Source organism: Saccopteryx bilineata, chromosome 9, assembly GCF_036850765.1.
Source record: "Saccopteryx bilineata isolate mSacBil1 chromosome 9, mSacBil1_pri_phased_curated, whole genome shotgun sequence".
Classification (NCBI taxonomy): Eukaryota; Metazoa; Chordata; class Mammalia; order Chiroptera; family Emballonuridae; genus Saccopteryx; species Saccopteryx bilineata.
The window spans coordinates 26,796,902-26,818,241 of record NC_089498.1 but is presented as its reverse complement, the minus strand read 5'-3'; the positions used below and the strand labels follow the sequence as shown (position 1 = coordinate 26,818,241).

Genomic DNA, 21,340 nt, shown 5'->3' with positions numbered 1-21,340 from the left:
AACAGATAGTGAGACCTAGCTTTCCCCTCTTTGGGGATATAGAACCTAGATGGGTCTTGGGTAGAGGAGCTGGTTGTCCACGAGGTCTGGGAGCGGGGAAGCAGTGGGCAATGGTGTCCACACGTGTCTGCCCCGTGGGTTCCTCCTACTTTTTGCTGGAGCCAAGAATCCGAAAGCAATTGATTACATTTTCACACTAACAAGCACCACGAAACAGTAAACATTTCTCCTACTAGTTTTGTTTTTTGTTTTTTTTTACAGATACATTTGTTAATCTCTTCCCCAAATTCATCATAATGTGTGCTGATGACTGTGACAGAGAAAGACAGGGAGAGAGATTTTTTTCAGCTTGCTAACATGTGAATAATGGTGTCTCTGTCTTTTTTCTTTACTTAAAAAAGCGTACTGTCGACAAATATAGAAGATGGCAGGGGTGCATAGATAATTATATGAATTTCGCTCTTCGTTTGTCTGGGGAAATCAGCTCTGTTTCAAAGAAGATATTTTTAAAAACTGCCTCCTTGGAGTACTTTTCTCCCGTTGATCACCTTCTGATTGTTGACAGTGAGCTTTGCCAATTTCTTTCTCCCAGAAACTTTGTGCTCACATCAGGATTCTAGCCAGCAGTAATCCTGCGGAGGTATTGATTGTTCTTTCCTTCAGTAAAAGAACGGCCAAGCCACCACCACCCCCTTCAGTGAGGCCTCTCTCACTCTGGAATGATCAAACAGTCTGCCATTTACACACTGTGTGGTTCTGGCTAAACCCCACCACCGCCACGAGCCAGACGCCTCGCCGGCAAGGTTGGGAAGGCGCCATCTACCTCCAGGGGCGTGGTGCGGATCCAGCCGAGGTCATTGTGGAGGCTTGGGGCAAAGTGCACAGCTAATAAAAGTGCCCAGTTCCATCAGTTCCATGCACCATCCTCTCCCTCAGAAGAGAATGCCAGAAACTCCTGCCACTTACTGAGCACCTGATGAGTGCCAGGCGTCAACGCTCATGTTGTTTAATCCTCAGCACTTCAAAACAATGTGATGAGAGAGGAACATGACCAACTCATTTTGCAGATTAGGAAAATGAGATTTAGGGATTTGATCCTGGTCCCTTTGCTAGACATGAAAGAGCCAGGCTGAAACACATGAGTGTGACTTAGGAATGGGTCATCTCAGGCACTTCACTAGAGTTCTTCCTCACAGGGGGGTCTTATTTGGTACACCCCGAAGAAGCTGGGGTGTGTGTGTGTGTGTGTGTGTGTGTGTGTGTGTAACCACTGGGGAGTGAAATATGAATAAATGGTAGGCACTCAAAAATGCTCTTTTCCCATGAGAAGACACTGCCTGTGTCCTATACCTCTGCACTCAGGGCAGGTACCAGCTGAGCACTGCCCCAGGTTCCCTTCTGCCTGGTGGGAGGCTCCCTCTCAGAGTAGAGGAAGCCAGGCGCCTGGTCCCTGGGATCCTCTGTCCTCAGAGGCGCCTGACCACACAGTCCCTTGCTCTCCACCCTCAGAAGCTCACTGGAGAGGCTGCAGCACAGCCTGCAAAGCAGCACTGACCATGCGTCACCTTTGAGTTGGGCTAGCGCTGGGACAGTCCCTTCTCTACCTGATCTACCCACGCTGCCTGTAATTTGTCCCTTTCTTTGAAAATAGCCCATTTATTTTCATTAATTTACTAAGACCCGGCGCTTCTCCGGCCACAACAATGCTCTGTGAATCTTTCCTTAAAATCAATAAAGACCTTCTTGGGCCAAGTCCTCTGCTGGAAGCTGGGGACTCAGTGGTGGTCCAGACAGGTGAGGAGGGCCACACTCTGACCAGCAGAACAAATGTCTATCAAAATATTCCAAATACGTGTTTGCAAGAGATCTATGTGCACAGTGTCATGTAAACGCAAGACAAGGGAGCCTAACAGAGCCCGGGAGTTGAAGGACATTAGTTTCCTATCGCTTCTGTAACGATTCACAATACACCTGATGGCTTCAACAGAACAAATCCACAGTTCTGAAGGTCAGATCCGAAGTGGGTCTCAAGGTCTCCTGGACAGGTTGTGCTCACCTGGAGGCTCTCGGGGAGGATTTTATCTTTCCTAGTGGCTGTCCCCATTCTGCGGTTTGTGGCTCCCAGTCAGAAATTGCATCACCCTCAACCTCTGCTCCCATTGTCACATCTTCTCTGACTCTCCTGCCTTCTACTTTCTTTGATAATACTCCTTCGATTTCATTGGCACCACCTAAATAATCCAGAATAATCGTCCCATCTCAGGCTTTTCTTTTTTTTTTTTTTTTACATCTGCGAAGTCACTTTGGCAATGGAAGGTCACACGTTCACAGGTCTCAGGGGCTAGGAGGCAGACATCCGCGAGGGGGCCATTATTCTGCCCGCCGCAGGGAGCAAAGGAGGAGTTGCGGAAAGCGCATCAGGAAGAGAAAGTGTTCAGGACAATTCTTGAGGGACAGCAAAAGGGAAGCAGGAATAGCGAGTGGCAAGGACACATCATCTAGAGAGTGCCTTCTAGAACTGTCCAGAGGTGGGGACGTGTCTGCCTGGAACGGAAACAGTTCCGTGTTGGTGTTGTCGGGGACACGGTACAAAGCAGCTGACCATGGCGAACTCACGCAAGGTGTGACTGTGTTCTGAGAAGACTGGGGAAGGAGGATTTAGGTAAGGAAGGGGTGCATCTATACCTGCGCTTTAAAAGATGACTTCGGTGGTTGTCTGGGGAATCAGATGACAGGTCAAGAATCCAGTCTGGGAAGCTGTGGCAATGAGGGAAGAGACGGTGTTAGCTTTTCTAGGATGGCGGGGCCAGATTCAGAAGTCAGTGAGGAGGCGGAGTCCACTGAGATGGGTGACAGACCACTGGGCGGGTAAAGGTGAGGTATTGGGCTGACCTCGGCTTCTGGTGTGAATGCCTGGTGGACTGGGAGTACCTGTGTGAAGTCCGGAAAATTAAAAAAAATTCCATTGACTTGAGAGGGGGGAGAGAGAGAGAGAGAGAGAGAGAGAGAGAGAGTAGCCAGGATGATGCTTTATCCACTGAGCCTCCCAGCCAGGGCCAAGCCAGGAAGCTTTAAAGGAATATAAAATGTGTGGTGGGGGCTCATGAATAAAGTTTTGGACCTAGTTTGAGTTACCTACTTGACATTTAAGTTGAATGCTGAGTAGGCTTCCTGGTAAGGAATAAAAGTCAAGGCTGGACCTGGGTCACAGACATGACATCCATTCTGGCAATGTGCCACGCTGCCAGGAGACCTGACTTGGAAGGCGACGTTTACCTGCGCCTGTTTTCCCACAACCCTCTGTGTGACTGGGTCAAGGCACGTCAGTCCTCAGAGCCTCAGTTTCCTCATCTTTAAAATTTGTAGTAAAACTTCTTTTCCTGCAGATAATAACAGATTGTTCTGAGAATCAAATGACAAAATAAGTGCTTTGTGACCTTTAAATGTTTTATGAATGTTATTTTTATGCTTTTCTAATGATTATTTAACTAGGAATAATCATCGGGATACCTAAATTATGAAAAAAGCATATTGTCATTATTAATTATAAAATAATCTTAATGAAATTTAATAATATTTTCTTCACCTTCTCTCTACATGGATTAAATAATCTGACTTTCCAAATCTTCTGAGATCCCATATTCTAATCATTTGATCATCTCTGTGGACAGAGCTGGCTCTGGACAAAACTGCTGGGAAAGCAGAGGACGTAGGGGTCATATGACAGGGCAGAGGGCAGAGGTGGCGGAGACTGCCCAGGGGAGAAGAGGCCACGTGAACCTCCCCACTGTGTCCGGTATCTGTGCGCAGCTCACAGCTGCCTGTTTTGCTGATAAGGAAGCAGAGATTTTAGCCAACCTCGATAAGGCCACTCAGCTGGTGGCGGTGCAGCCATCAGCACAAGGCACCCGCTCCCACCAGGCCTGGAAGGAACCCTGGTGCCCTCTGCCCCACTGGAGGCGCCCACTGAGCTGACACCATTTTGGTTTAAAAAAGAGGAATCTGACCGATACTCACTAAAGTGTCCTTGACTTAGAGTTTTTCATCCCAGAGCAGAGCTCCTTGAAAAATGAAAGCTCTCTTTCGTTTTTTTTTTTTTTTTTGTTTTTTTGTTTTTTTTTTAAATAACCAGAAGCTTCTAGTAGGTATGCAACACAAATTTTTAAAACTGAACTAAACGACCCCTCTTAGTGTCATTCCTATTGTAAAAAACAACAACTCAGAAACGGCAACGGCTCCCCTTGGCGGGATTTCAGATGGAGAGAACGTCTAGAGGAGCAATTAATGGTGTGCAGTCTGGAGTCTGAGGGAGCACTCTCAAACCTGGCTTTCTACTCTACTGACTCGTAATTCCTGCTGAGGCTGGAGCTCTTGTCCGGGAGGCACTTTTCCAAGCTCTGCATCTGGCCCTGCTCTAATTCTCGGTGAGCACAACGAGGCCCGAGCTCTGTGGCCTGCCAAGATATGGAGTGATATCTCCCAACTGCTTTCTTCCCTCAGAAAAACAGTTCAGTGCATGGCATTAAAAAAAATGTAACAGACGCATGAATTTTCATTTGTAGTAGAGAAGTCTGGGATGCACACCCTTCTATAGCGATTAGGCTTCTTACTTATTCACTTCAATTTCCAGGAATATCCTACACCTCAACATGATTTCTGCTGTGACATTTTCCCCGTATAGATGCAAGGTAAGATGTTGACGCTCACTTAGCATTGGAGAGGAGCTTGCAAGTTTAGGAAGGTAATAGGAAAATAAGTCATCTTTACATGATTTATTCCCAAAGCCCATTATGACAAAAAGCCTCAGATAATTCAAGTTCATATGAAATTTCTGCCATTCAGAGGAAGAACAATTTGGACAAATAAGTGCTCATTAAAATTTATTTAGAGGGAATAGCTTCCATTAGGGTGTTTCATTATTTAAGAAGAAAATAAAAGCCTATGCAGTAATACATAATGCTCACACCAACATGGCATTTCAGATAAATTACATTTGGATAAAGATAAAGTGTTTGAGTTTGGAAGGTTGATTGATTCTAACCTGTACTATAGTTGCATAATTATAAGCAACGTTGAAAGAAGTTACTAAAAAACCAAGGATGAGCCCCAAGGAAATCCACCAACAAGCCAATAAAAACATAGTCCATGCTGCTCTGATTTCTGTTCCTTTTGGAACTGAGGTTTTGGGGTTCCATACCACTGGAATATGCCCATGTGCATTACTGGGAGACTACGGGAGGTTAAGGGACTAGACAGGTGTATGGTTGATGCTGGACATGACCGTTCCCCCTCCCCAGCTGCATGGCGCTGTGGTCTCAGATCTTGACCTTGGGCCATGAGATAGAGGGTAAAACAGTAACTAATGCTTTACTAAGAACAATTGAACTGAGTCACTAGATGTGTATCAAGGAGGAACACCACAGAATGGCACAGCCCTTTCCCCTACCCCCTGCTCACCTGCTTGCTTCTTTGTAGACAAAAAAGTTTTGCTTGAGAAACTGCCTAGGGTTTAGCTATTTAAACTGCAGCCCCACCCAGTGGAGCATGGAACGTTCACCAACGACTGCCATTGGTGCTTCCCTGTATATAAGTAATGAAGGCTATGTCTGCTCCATCTGGTCCTCCCTGTGGTTTCTTTGGGATCTTGCAACAACACCAGATCCATTTTCTGGGTCTGGACCCCCTGTGTTACAACAGGTAGTCCAAGGGGTGAATAGGGAATAATAGGCCCTGTGAGGAATACAAACCCTACCAAGGTACCACCTTCCATTATTTTTAAGGCTAAGGAAGGTTGATTTGGGCCAGATTTGAGGTTTGAGTCACCAGTGAGCAGCCATGAAATTTAAGTAAGTGCATATCTTTCTTAAAAGGCTGCATTTTCCACTCACAACTTTGGCTTGATAACTTTCTTTCACACAGCCTGACAGCCTCAAGATGCCCACTTTCTGCATCAACTCCCTGTGCCCAGGCACCTTTAGTGATGTAGCTTTCTGGGTAAGTTTGGTACCAATTCCAACGTGTGCGTGTGCGCTTTCCCCACATCAACAGCAATTCTTACGACCACTTGGATGTACGACAATTCAACTCAATTCTGACACTATCTACTCAAACATCACATCAGGTTCCACAGGTTAAGTGTTCAGTCCTATAAGACTGCCCCTCAACTACCTAATTTCAGATGCTAGTCACAAGCCTAAGTTACTACCTATACTTTTGACCAACTGGCTACAAATCAGAGTTCCTAAAACCCCCCTCCTCTGGTTCAGTTCATTTGCTAGAGAAGCTCACAGAACTCAAGAGAAACATTTTATTTACTAGATCACCAGTGTATTATACAAGGATAGTGTGAGTTTGGTGGGCAATGGCGGAAGGTCACGTGAGGAACCAGACCCGGGAACTTTGGCTAGAACCGCCCACACCCATGCACACCAAAAGAAACTTCCCAGGAGACCTTTGGAAAAGAGCGACTGTCTGCCAGCCAATGAAATTTTGCCACGTCATATTAGCTCTACCGCCCTAACGAACCCTTTAAATTTCCCCCACGTGGTTTCCTCCATGCAACTTCTCTGGCCTCTGTGCCCCGGACCAGAGAACCTCGTTGGGTGGGATGCACTGTATTAAATAAAGCTTTTGCTTATTCACACTTTGTGGCTACGCCCTTCCTTCTTCCTCAGCAGGGAAAAATACCTTAGAGATAGAACCTGAGTACAGCCAGAGAGAGCAGATGCACAGGACAAGGCAGGAGTAAAATGTGGAGCTTTAGTGCCCTCTCCAGGGTGCCACTCTCCCAGCACCTCCATGTGTTCACCAACCCAAAAGCTCTCAGAACCCTGTCTTGTTGGGTTTTTAGGGAGGCTTCATTACATATTCATTGATTGATTAAATCATTGGCCATGGATGACTGATACGACCTCTAGCACCTGTCCCCTCCCCAAAGGTTGGGGTGGGGCATGGGAAGTTTCAACTCTCTGATGAAAGGGCTGGTTCCCCTGCCAACTAGCCCTCCTCTTGGTTACCTAAGGGCTTTGCAAGGACACCTCACTAACATAATAAAAGATACTTTATTGCTCTTATCAAAGGAAATGACAAGGGTTTTAGAAACTGAGTCAGGAACCAGTTGAAAACCAAATGTACATTTCCTGTTATAAGTTGCAACATCATACTCTCCATCTCTCTACCCAAGTTTCTTTCATGAGCTCCCTTCTGCCTCCACATCTTCCCCAAGTGGTGTCCTCTGCACTCAGCTGCCATGGCTACTCTTGTGTTTCTGTTCCCCCTACTCCTGGATCCCAACATGCTCCACAAATCCTCCCTGGACCTTTCAGGGGGCATGTACCAGCTGCAACTCCAGTTCCTTTCTCACTTCTCAGGCTGCAGGACCACATCCTGGCACGCCGTGAGGAAGAACAAGCACAGCACAGTAGGGAGAGCACTGCATGGTCACTCAAAGTTTTGGGACATGGGTCAAGTAAGTCTTTTAACTGTTTCAAGCTTTGATTTCATCATCTATGGATTAAAAAGAAATTACCTTACAGGGTAATTTTGGAGATGAAGTGATATAATGTATAGGAAAAGGCAAACAAGTTGCCACTGAGTCAACATTCATTAAGCAACACTTCACCTGCTGCATACTACATACAGTGTTTACTGGTCCTTCTTCTCATTACACTCACAGTCTGCGGTCTGGAATGTGGTTGGCAGTCAGTTAATGTTAACTGAGAATGACATGACCAAAACCACAAATATTTTCTTTACTCTATGCATTAAATGAAACGTTTAGCTTCTTCTTTACTCAACTGTGTATATGATCAATGTTCAAGTGGGTTGCTTAGAACATAGTTTAGAACTTTTGAATGACAAGGTCCAAATCAGAATCTTATATCTCATACAAAGAAGCATTTGGGGAAAGCTTCTGATGCACTTCAACCTCATGTTATTTACCATCTAGTAGGAGCAAGTCTCACATATTCCATTCATCCGGTGACATCCCAGATGATTAAGATAGGAACTATGTGCTTACCCAACTCGAATACATAGTTGCTAATAAGGTAAACATCAGTATCATTCTCCTTCATGTTATTTTCCAAATTAACTAACTGCTGACTAATTTAAACTTCAACAATAATTGTCCAAACTTGTAAGTCCTGTGGTGCAAAATAAATTTTAGTTCTTGACAGACCACTAGTACTTTCCTTTTTCTTGTTCAACATCTTTTAAAAATATTATTCATTGTATTTATTTTAGCAGTCTGATTCCTCAGGGAAAGGATATCGATAGCAAGCATCTGATAAGCACTTTTCAGAAATATCAAAATAAAGCAGAGAAGAGGAAATCAATATCAAACCATCTTAAAGGTATTTCTAGAAAAGCTGGAGCTCTAAATCTCATGCTTCTAGTTGACTTCTCTTCATAGAAGATGTTGTCACACTATTTAGGGCCCAGTTTTGCATTCTCACGTTCCTTCATTGACATCAGGCTCTGGGGAAATAACGGGGCCATTCTAGGACGGGTCCTGCAGGGAAGGTCAGCAGCACAGTGGTTCCGGCCATGGAAACAGGGGATGCTTGGGTCTCAGAGACTCTTATAGACACATCCATCTTCAGGTACCTAAGCCTTCCTAACCAATATATGTTTAATTTCAATTTTAAAGCCTTGATTTGAGAACTCAGGTTAAGTTTTATTCTCACATGATATGCTCATTAAAGTCAAGTATTATTTATTTTACTCTTGTCCAATTGCTATTTTTAATTCGACTGCTGAATTTGACATTCATTCTTGTTAACATTCAGTCCAGTTCACTCATTGTAAAGGCAGACACGTGTAATTTAAACAACAGGTGATGGTGATGGATGAAGACTTGACTTTGGGGGCGAACACACAATACCGTGCACGAGATGTGTTGTAGAATTGGGCTCCTGAAAACTATAGAATTATGTCAACTAGAGCCACCTTAATAAATTCAATAAAAATTGAACAGGTTAATGTATGTTTTTGTTTGTAAATAAGCTTTTATTTCCCTTTAATCCTGAGGTTTTTCTAAGAATATATCTTTATTTTTATGGCTGTGTGAATGGAAAATATTGATTTGCACATTGTTCTGCACAAAACTATAGAGAAAGCACAACTGGTGTAACTTAGCAAATGTTGTGCCCCCCCACCCACCATTAATCATGTATGCTTCAAATTCACTTAAAAATGAGCAGAAAATTTAACTGTTTATAGTGGCCAGGAATAAATAAAAGGATAAATCATTTCTTCAGAAAAATATTCTGTTTTTAAAATACATGAATAATCAGGACATTCAGTTGACACCCAAAGCGTCAATGTCATGTGGGTGTTCGGACAAAACTGCAGTAAGCCCAACTGAACAAAACCTAAAAGTGGGTCCCACCAGGGAAAAAGTAACCTGTTGATATTTTAATGGTCAGCTAGGGTAAGAGTCAAAACTCTTTAGAGGAAGATAACATAATACAAAGACTCATTCAAAATGTCCAGCATACTCTAGAAAAGTTACTATACATGACAAGAAGAAAAGTATTCAATAATAGATAAAAGAGTCAATAGAAACAGACCTAGAGTAGCTAGCCAAGAACTTCAAAAAATCAGACAACATATGAAACAAAATATAAGATAAACTAAAATGAAATATTTCAATTGAGAATTGTTATATGTAAAAATAAAATAAATTTTCTGGGAATAACAAAGTATATTTTTGAAATAAGTAACTCATTGATTGCTTTAACTGCAAAATGAACACAATGAAGCAGAATTAGTAAATTTGAAAAAACACCAAAGTAAAGTTTAATGTACATGAAGCATGAACAACAACAACAAAACAGAAAACCCAGAAACAAGCAAAAAGGAAATGCGGGACATTGTCAATAAGTCTAATGTATGTGCCACTGGACAATCAGAAAGAGAGGGAAGGAGATGTACAGAAATTATATTTGAAAAAAATAAGAGCCAAGACTTTTCCAAATCTGATGACAGACATTGCTCCACTGACCAAGAACCTCAACTGACACCAAACTAAATAGATACAGAGAACACTACATCCAGGCACATTGTATTTAAAATGCTAAGCACCAAAGATTAAGAGGAAATCTTAACAATAGTTGAGCTAGGTGTGCAGTTTGTTGTTGCTGTGGTTACCTTCTGTTCCATAGGGGAGGAAGTTGTGGGTGAGGATTTATGCCTTCTGCAACACCCTGTCCTCCATTTTTCTTGTAAGTACCCAGTGATATCCATGAAGAATAACCTGTAGTAGGTACAAATTCCCTTTGTGTCTGAATCTCCCAGGGCTTCTATAGTCTCACACTTGCCTATACTTTGGTCTTTAGCAAGCCATTAAAATTTTTAGCTGAAATATTACCTACTTATTTGGCTTATATGGCTTGGCTCGGTGAAAAGAATTAGAATGATATTCTTATTCGAGGTAAAGTTTTGTCAGTATTAAGCCTTTCTTCAATCCTATAAAGCCCATCCTATCACGGGGGAAGGGATATATGGCCAGACTCGGCTATTGGCTTAGCTCGTTTGGTCGAAACTCACTCAGCACCCAGCCCTCATGCTAGGCAACTACTGCATTTGGATGATTTGGAGGGGCTCCAAGCTGTAGGTACATTCCTAAAACTGTGTGTTTGTTTTATGATTTATCAATCTTATACTCTTTAAAATTAAGTACAGCAATCCATTAAGTTCCCTACAAAATTTAATCTGTGGACACATGCAAAGAAGAAATCTTCTTAGACCTGTAATAAAAACACATATGCTTTCAATAAAAATTTCCCAAAAGAAAATTTCAAAATGGCTGAAGCATGACAATTGATCTTTCTGAGAGAAGCACACTTGTAAGATTAACTTTGAGGTTTAAACTTTAGAATAATTAATTTAAAAAAATCAAAATGGGGGAAGTAGTTATGGGAGAGGAGGGATCTTTTTCATCAAATTATCAGAATTTATTGGTTGTTTGTGCAATAGACATTACCTCCATTTTTCTTTACATCCCAGATTTTCTGCCCTTACTGGTGGCACAGTGGATAGAGTGCCCTCTCAGAGTGCCAAGGTCACCGGTTCTATCCTGGGGTTGCTAGCTCATCCGGGGTTGCTGGTTTGAGCCCCAGTCAGGGCATGTATAAGAAGCAATCAATGGGTATGCAACGAAGTGGAACAACGGGTTGATGCTTCTCTCTCTCGCTTTTTCCCTTCCTCTCCCTCAAAAAAAAAAATCCCAGATTTTTTTTTTTTTTTTTGTATTTTTCTGAAGCTGGAAACGGGGAGAGACAGACAGACTCCCACATGCGCCCGACCGGGATCCACCCGGCACGCCCACCAGGGGGCGATGCTCTGCCCCTCCGGGGTGTCGTTCTGTCACAACCAGAGCCACTCTAGCGCCTGAGGCAGAGGCCAAGGAGCCATCCCCAGCGCCCAGGCCATCTTTGCTTCAATGGAGCCTCAGCTGCGGGAGGGGAAGAGAGAGACAGAGAAGAAGGAGAGGGGGAGTTGTGGAGAAGCAGATGGGTGCTTCTCCTGTGTGCCCTGGCCGGGAATCAAACCCAGGACTTCTGCACGCCAGGCCGATGCTCTACCACTGAGCCAACTGGCCAGGGCCAATTCCAGATTTTTTTAAGATACCCACTTTCCTTGTTATGGTGAGAGTCTTCACTAAGCCTATTATAGTATTGATTCCCCTAGCCAGGGACTGGTTTAGAAACAGACCTAGGAAAAATTACGATGACAGAGCTGTGCGTGTGTGTGTGTGTGTGTGTGTGTGTGTGTGTGTGTGAGAGAGAGAGAGAGAGAGAGAGAGAGAGAGATGATGGTTTGCCGGCTAAGATGTATTTGTTTTTGGAGGAGCAGGATGAAAGCAGCCCTTCCCCTCTCACTAGATTTCACTGGGTCTCTCTATGACACCGGGGCAGTGGCAGCAATTTAAGTTCTAGCAGAGTAGCAGGACAGAAAGGGCGGTTTTTGATGATGCTTTCGAGGAACTGAAATACAAATAAAGTAGTTATCCATATACCATATTTCTCCATGTATAAGACGCACCTTTTTTCAAGAAATTTGGGATCTAAAAACTAAGTGCGTCTTATACAGTGGTTGCAGATTTTTTTTTACTTGCATTTCCTGCTTTTTTGCACTTGCTTTTGCGCTCAGTGTGGAAGACAGTGATTCGTCATCAGACACAGATGAGGACAAGCTAATGGATGGGAGTTTTGACAGTGATGAGGAGTTGTATGAATTTTATGATGAATAAAACTTTGAGTTAATAACTTTATGTAATACATTTTTGTTTTCAAATTTTGGGACCCCAAATTAAGGTGCATTTTATACATGGGAGCGTCTTATACATGGGGAAATACGGTAACTAAGCAATTAAGTAGCAACACACTTAAATGATGGTACAGATAACTTAAAAGTATGTACCAACATTCTAACTTAATATTAATTAATAAGTATCTTATTTCCTCTAATAGTAAAATGAAAATATATCCTTAGTAGAAAAGATAGGTGTATGTATATATACTTAAACACGGACCTTTCCCTTTTTTTACATTCTTCCTCTCCTGGGTCAGGTCTCTTTCAGTCCTTAGAGATAACTACTGGCCATTATTGAATATGTATTCTTCTCATTCCTTTACTTTGCATTTAAGTACTAATAAATGTTTACACATGCACAGGTAGTTTTATTTTACAAAGGAATCATAACATATTTATATGTCCTCAAAGTGACTTTTCTCACCTAATGTTAACGTCTTTAGGTTGTATTTCCAAGCCACCACATACAGTGTGTATTTATATACATATAAGAGTAATTGAGTAAGACAGGCTCCTGGAAGAGGGCTTGCTGTGTGAGTGGCACTGCCTACTTAAGTTCTGGCTTATTCTACCAGATTGCTGTCTAAATTGGCTTTAGCATGTTATGCTCTTACCAAAAATGTAGGAGAGAAAGCAAATTTACATTTTCTGGAAAATTTTTTGAAGGGCAAAACACAACCAAATTAATAACTTGCTTTGTGACAGGTATCAGATTTTATATTTTTATTCCCTTTGACACCACAATTCCACCTCTAAAAACTAATCCTACAGAAATAATTACACAGGTGGACAGAGATATATCTTAAGAATGACAGATACAGTAATACTTATAATCTTACAGAATTGGAGGCCATTAAATCTCCGGCAAAAGGCAATTTTCTAAATGAATTATGATATGAGGGACTATGTGCTCAAGGAGAGAGATTTAATATGCCAAATAACCACCCAGCTCAGGGGATATACGTTTGAAGATCATAAACCCTGAAGTCTAATGCTCTTGGTTTCAGCTGTCTAAAGAAAGCTCCGTAAACATTTACCCCACTGATAAGGGGTTAAGTTCTAGTAAGTCAGACAACAGAATACAAGAATTCAAATTTATGCTCTCAAGTGTTTTATTGTTATTTTTTAAAAAGACAAGAAATACACAAACTCTTTGACCTCAGAACTTAAAAGACGAGTGTCAAAATAAACCAATAGAAATTAGGAAGAAAAAATAATTCAAATGAAAGCTAAGAAAATTTAAAGTAGAAGTAAAAGCAGCTTTGTTTGATAAAATACTTGAAACTGTAGCAGACATTTCTAGTCCCACCCAGTATCTACTCCTCTCATCCACTAATAGAGTTTTGATTTGTTTTTTCTTTCACATGGAAAGCTACATAGGCTGCACTCCTAGGATGCCCTTGCCTCATGCTGCAGTTCTATGACTAAATTCTGGCAGATGACATGTAACCAAAAGTATGGTCAGGAACTTCTGGGAAAGTTTATAAAGGCAGCTGAACTATTGGTGAAATGATCTTTTTATCTTTCCCTTCTTCTACCTGCTGCTGACCAGAAACATGACTCTGATAATTAAATCTCCAACAGTTCCTGTGAACTTCAAGGACTACAATTAGAGAAACCAGATCGGGAATCAGAGCATGAAGACTAAGTCTAGGTACCTGCTGATGCCAGGATGCTGACATACCTCAGGACCTCTTTCACGTGAGAGATGAACTTTTGTCTTATGTAAGACACTGTTCCTTTATTTTTTGTAATATACTACAAAATATGCTCTATGTTATATGATATAAAAGACACATTTTTGTTTTTTGAAAAGGATAGTAAAATAAAAAAGGAAATTCCTGGCAAACCTGGTTGAGAGAGAAAGAGAGAGTGAATACAAAGTGTTAATGAGATATAATCTTTAATTACAGGAATGTTTAAAGATTTGTATCAAAGCGTCTTTTACAAATTCATGATAATAATTTTGGAAAATCTGAAACAATTTCTTATCAAAACATAAAATGTCCCATTTGACCCAAAATGATATAGAAAATTTGAACAGACCAATAACCAGAACCAAATTCAGTGGCAGACTCAGATGGTTTTCATCTAAGTTCATACATCGCATATTTCCTATGTTATTATTTTTTTAATTTTTATTTTGAAATTAAATTTAATGGGTTGACACTGATCAGTAAGGGTATACAGGTTTCAGGTGAACATCTCTATAGCATTTGAACTGTTAACTGTGTTGTGTGTCCATCACCCAAAGTCAAATCATTTCCTCACTGTATATTTGTCCCTCTTTACTCCTCTCCTTCCATTACCTCCCCTGGGAACCATTTCACCTTTATCTATGTCCACGAGTCTCAGTTTTATATCTCACCTATATGGGATATATATTTGTCCCTCTTTACTTCTAGTTAAGTAATTCCAGTCCACAAAAAAAGATGAAAGATCCTTAATTCATTGTATAAAATATAGCATGAGGAAAAAAAAGATTAATCTAATTACAAATATTTCAAATAAATTATAAGAAGTCTGAATCCAGCTATCCATTTATAAAATCATGATATAAACAAATGGGATTAATTTCAGTAAAACAAGGAACTTCAGAAATAGAACCTATCAACTTAGTTAATTAAAACAACAAACTAAAGGATATCAATAGATGTTGAAAAACTATTCGATAAAACATAGAGCTACTGCAAATATCCAGAGGGAGTAGGATTAGAGGGAAGCTACTGAAACACATACTATTTACTAAAAACAGCAGAACGATATCTTAAAGGGTAGAATACCAAGTCAATTTAATGTCATTAAAAATTGAAATCAGTACTAATCATTTCATTTATTTACTCATTTAATCTTCACAACAGCCCTTTGAGGAAGCAACTATTAATATCCACATATTAAAGGTGGAGAAAGTGAGACAAAAAGGGGTTAAGATAATGTAGTTAAGCTAGTTAGCACTGAGCCGGGACTTGTACTCATGCAGTTTGGTTCCAGCCTTTTTTGTTTTAAATTGATCTGAGAGAGAAACATTGATTTGTTGTTTCACTTCTTTATGCCTTCACTGGTTGGTACTTATATGTGCCCTCATGGGAATGGCAACTGCAACCTTGGTGTTTTGGGATGATGCTCTAACTGAGCTACCTGGCCAGGACCCAGAACTTTTTCTTACCTGCATCCAAACCTGTTTATTTGGTCTCCCAGGTACTGGGGACTGTAGTAAGAGGATGTTGTCGCCCACTAGCTGGTCTTTGTTCACCGGGTCTCCCATGCCCTTACGAATCAGCTTCTCTGTGCACTCAAGGGTGACCATGGGCCCCTCAGCGCTTCGTTGCTCAAGCTGTCGCGGGTCAGGGCGCGTGTGTAGCGCCCCCTGCTGGAGATGTACCCGTCGTGGTCCACGTATCCTGCGAGCTCCGTGAAGCGCCAGCACGTCAGGTCTGACATGCGCAGCAGCTTCCCTGACGAGGAGCTGGTTGCCGTGCATCAGGGCTGCTCCAGCTAGGTGACCTTGGCCTCTTGGGGGTCAGTGACGGGATCCAGAGGCCGGGCAGCACTTTGCCCTTGTCCTTGCTTGCAGGTTAGGCATGGTCTGGGCCGTTCCCGAGGCAGCCTTGGACCGGAAGGGATTGAGGGTGATGGCTGCCTCCTTCTCCAGTTAGCCCTGCACCTGACCCTGCGCTTAGGCCGCCGGCGCTCTTGGTGCTCCTCACGCCGGGCACCCAGTTGCTTCTCATAAACCTTCATCTGCCGGGCGAGCTCCTTCTTCTCGTGTACAATGTTCCCCATGATGTCCTCACGTGCATATAGGAAGCCATCTGCGGTGATGATGGGGTGGTGGCAGAGCTGCAGAGAGGCACAGCAGTCGGAGTCCTTGACAGCGTCCCAGCTCAGTTGAATGCTCTGGGTCCCCTCACCTAAGGCCTCATAGTAAGTATACATGACAGCTCTTGCTCTATTCGTTATCCTCACAAACGACTCCTCGTTCCTTTGGGAATGAGGGCCTCTTCAACTCTGCCTCCATACCTGAAATGAACCAGAGAATTTCGTCTCTTATTAATTTACCCAGCTCTTTTTTGATTGGCATTTTCATGCTCTATCATTTTCCATCCCATTACGGTTAATCTATCTATTCTTTATGTAAGGTCGGTGGATAGAGGGCTAGTCATGTGGAGAACTCAGACCCGCCCACTTTGGCTAGGACCGCCCACAATCAAGCCCGCCAAAGGAAGCTTCCCAGGAACCACTTGGAAAGAAGCGATGATCTGCCAGCCAGTGAAATTTCACCACGTCATGGTAGCCCCACTTCCCTAGAGGGACCCTTTAAATATCTCGCACGCGGTTTAGGTTTAATCCGTGCAACTTCCCTAGTCTCCATCTTGCACCTCCATCTCTCTTTCTTTCCTCCGGGCCAGGGAACCTTGCCGGGCGGGGTGTGCGCTCTGTACTCAATAAAGCCGTTTATTATTCCACACTTTGCGGCTCCGGCCCGTTCCTTCCTTCTCGGCGGGGAAAAATACCTTACACTTTATATTCAAAGTGGCTGTTTCGTGGATGAGAAATGGTTCTTGCTTTTTCTCCTGTTTGACAATCTCTGTCTTTTACTTGCAGTGTTTAGAGAATTTACATTTCCTATCATTACCGATACAGTTGGATTTAAATCTGCCATCTTGCTAGTTGTTTTCTATCTGCCCCATCTGTTCCTCCATCCTTTCCCCCCCTTTTCCCCATCACCTTTTTTAGTTAATGGCGTTTTTACTTTCTTAATGTTTTAAGAATTTTTTATTCCACTGTTCTCATAAGTTCACCACATATCAAGATGAACAAACTCTTGTCCTTATAAAAGACTCTTTCCAAATGTGCAAAACTATTTGCCTGGGTAAAGTGAACTGCAAAAATTTCCTGAAGATAATAGTGACTATTTATTAGGTTGTAGTCTTATTTTTCTGCAGGAGCCTCTCCTGGAGCAAATAGCTGCATTATGTTGACTCAGGTCATCTCAACTGTCAGCCCAAATAGCTAAGTTTAACTTAGCTGCAAGGTAGGAAAATGGATAAAGTATGATATTGTTACACACTTGAATATTATCCAGCAGTGAAACTTAATGTAGCAATATGAATGAACATGAAAATGATGAATCTCAAAATCAGTGGAAAAAAGAAGCTGTTAGTGCACGCATACCGTATACATTCATTCATGTAAATTCAAGAACATATAAGTAATAAAACAACAAATAAAAGCAGAGAAATGAGGAAAAGAAAATTCAGAATAGCTCTTTGCCCCTTCTTCCACAGAATAAAATAAGAAAGAGAAGGATGTGCTCGAAGAGTGTCACAGTGAGAGTTTCAATAGTACTGCCTCTTTATCAGGGTGAGTTCTTTGCGGTTTTTCAATTTATATTTGTTTAAACTCTGCATACATGGTATATTGTAAAAAATATCTATTAATTCAAGAAAGCAAAATCCTAAACCTGTATAGAAATCAAAACATACTCTGTCACCCTCTTCGCATTTCTAATCAAGTATTACCTGGCATTCAATCACCAGTAAATTAGGGCATTTTCAAATGCCTCCCCACACTCCAGCCCTCATGTTATTTCTGCAAGATAAGGAGAAAAAGAGAAACTGTTTTTATAACTACTAACGTTTCTTACAGAAATAAAATGCTTTGATTTTATTTTTTATTTTACAATATTTTTAAATAAAAGATTTTACTTATTGATTTTGGTAGAGAGGAGAGAGAGAGAAAGGGGAGAAGCAGGAAGCATCTGCTCTTAGTACAATAGTTGTTTCCTATATGTTCCTTGATCGGCCAAGCCCAGGGTTTCAAACCAGTGACCTCAGCATTCCAGGTTGACACTTGATCCACTGTGCCACTACTGGTCAGGCTAAAATGCTTTGATTTTATAACTATATTTAAACCTCTTTCCCACAAAAAAAAAAAAAAAGAAGAAGAAGAAGAAAAGAAAAGAAAAATGACTGGAATCAGAGTTTATTATTCTATTTTGATTTTTTTTTGAGCAACGGCTAATGCAATATGAACAAGAAATGACATATTTACAATAAATATTGCAGAAAAGAGACATGTTGATGATATGATCGTAAAGTTAAAAAACCCATGAAACTCTATAGACTATGAAAATTGAGATGAGAATTTGATAAAATAGTGATTCAACTATATAAAGCCCTAAGTGCTCAATGTTCCTTATGTGATAAATACTATGAAGAGAAAAAGGTAAGATGTTGGGTTAGCGATTGTCTGTGAAGAGGCTACTTAGAGTGATCAAAGGAGGTGTCTCTGAAGAGATGACATTTCAGCAAGACCTTGAATGATTAAATCTGTCTTGACCTGAGCTGGGGGATGTGTCAAATGCCTTACTTTAAGGAGGTATTAGTTTTAAAGGACCTTAAGGACACTTAACTGTTTTCAGAGGGAGGTTGGAAAACCCAGGCTGGAGTTTGAGAAAGGAGCTTACTGTGCATAGTCACAGACAGAGAGCATCTTTGCTAGTGTCTATGGATTGTACTGATTCTGGTAGGCAGGTTGATGATGAGCCAGGCCAGGAGATGGAAATAGCTCTTTAAAAATCACAGATTTATTCTCACTGTGGGAGAAGAACATACCCTTCTATCTAAACCTGCTAGTTTTGGATATGTTGGAAACATCTTTTCCTGCAAGGGAGATGAAAAATCCCCAGGGGCAAACCTTTTGTTTTAACAAAGTAAGTGTATTGACTTATTGCAGTGAGAGAAGGCATTCTGGGAGAACCATGACTTAACTCTTGGTAAGAAGAAGCAGAGAGGGATTATTCCTTTTTCAATAAGGCTTGTGCTTGTGTTAAATTATTCTTAGGAAGGGAATCATCTCATCTCTGAATTGTTTGCTATCTTGAAGAGGTGGAAGTTGCAAAGCTGGGCTGTGGACATCTTTTGTAGAAATCAGTAGCCCTTTAAGATGAGGGTCATTATGATCTTTTCCAGCTTAGCATGACCTTTGGAGAGATATTCTTTAATGTTAACTTTGCAGATGGCTTTATTGTGTCTGTTATCACAATCTGGTTAATGGTAGGTCTGGTAGTTAGTACTTGGAGAAAAAGTATTAAATGCCCCTGACATTTTTAGGAAATCAGGGCTGTGATCAATAGTGTTTTTAGCCCCATTGTGCTAGAAGTGCAGAATATACCCACAAAATAGCCACAGGCTGGCTTAAATTAGACCCAACTATCTGCCATCCAAGTCAGATTGGCCCTAGTTAGGAATAGAGTCTTAATTGGATTGGCCTGGTTTTGCTGAACTGCAAATTGAATCTAAATACATATTTTTTCTATTGACCCAAAAAAAATGTATTTTCCAAAAATATTACCCAAGGAAAAATAACCTAATAAGCTGGTTCAAATGAACAAGGATTTTTAAATTTTTTTATTGTAAAAACACATAACATTTAATTTATCATTTTTATCATTTTAAGTGTACAGTTCGGTAGTGAACATTCCATTTACCATTGTAACATTTTTATGTGTACAGCACAGTAGTGTCAGTAGGTCCACATTATTGTACAGCAGGCCTCTAGAACTTTTTTCATTTTGCAACATTGGAGCTCTATACTCATTAAAGACTACTCTTCTTCCCTTTCCTCTTAGCTCTTGGTAACATTTTTCTATTTTCTGTTTCTTTAATTTTGACTATTCTAGATATTTCATATGAGTGGAATCATACAATATTTGTCCTTTTGCACCTGACTTACTTCATTTAGCATAAATGACCTTGAGGTTCACTCCTATGGTAGCCTGATAGGGTTTCCTTGTATAACACTCAATTGTATGTGTATATCCCACACATTCTTTATCCATTCACCTGTCAATGGACAATCGGGTTGCCATATATATATATATATATATATTTATATCCACAAGTGGTATTACTGGGTCCTGTGGTAATTTTGTTTTTAATTTTCTGAACCTCCATGTTGTGGAAATGTTCAGCCGTTGCTCAAAATTTCCAACTTTCCTATATCCTCACCAACTCTTCATTTCTGTTCTTTTGATATTGACATTCCCGATAGGTAGGAGGTGATATCTCACTGTGGTTTGGTTTTTGTTTCCCTAATGATTAGTGATATTGAGCATCTTTTTTATTATTATTATTTTTTTTTACAGAGACAGAGAGAGTCAGAGAGAGGGATAGACAGGGACAAACAGACAGGCACGGAGAGATGAGAAGCATCAATTATCAGTTCTTTGTTGCGCATTGCAACACCTTAATTGTTCATCGACTGCCCCCATATGCGCCCTGACTGCGGGCCTCCAGTAGACCGAGCAACCCCACGCTCAAGCCAGCGACCGTGGGTCCAAGCTGGTGAGCTTTTGGTCAAACCAGATGAGCCCTCGCTCAAGCTGGCGACTTCAGGGTCCCAAACCTGGGTCCTCCGCATCCCAGTTCGATGCTCCATCCACTGTGCCACAGCCTGGTTGGGCCTTGAGCATCTTTTTATGTGCTTTTCAGTACTTTATGTATCTTCTTTGGAGAGCTGCATATTCAAGTTCTTTGCCCATTTTCTAATTGGGTCATTATTTTTTGTTGTTTAGTTGTAGGAATTTTTATATATTCAGTGTATTAAGCCCTTATCAAATATATGATTTGAAATTATTTTCTCCAATTCCATAGCTACCTTTCTACTCTTTTTAGTGTTATTTCGATGTGAAGTTTTTTACAGTTTGGCGTAATCCCATTTTTCTGATTTTTTTGTTTGTTTTTTACACACCAATGAGCAACAGCATCCTAAATTTTATTTTTCAATTAAAGTTTACATTCAGCATTATCTTGTATTAGCTTCAGGTGTACAGTATAGTGGTTAGACAATTATACAATTTACAAAATATTCCCCTGATATTTCCAGTACCCACCTGGCCCCATATGTAGTTATTATACTATTATTGACTATATTCCCTGTGCTGTACTTTACATCCCCATGCTTATGTTGTAACTACCAATTTCTACTTCTTAATTCCTGTCTATTTTTGCTTGTATTT

The 21,340-nt window shown here is 41.1% G+C and overlaps 1 pseudogene; it reads right to left on the bottom strand.

Moving 5' to 3' along the window:
• Nucleotides 1–2,370: 2,370 nt before the first annotated feature.
• On the bottom strand, nucleotides 2,371–16,254 carry LOC136313590 (nitric oxide synthase-interacting protein pseudogene; annotated as a pseudogene).
• Nucleotides 16,255–21,340: the final 5,086 nt, after the last annotated feature.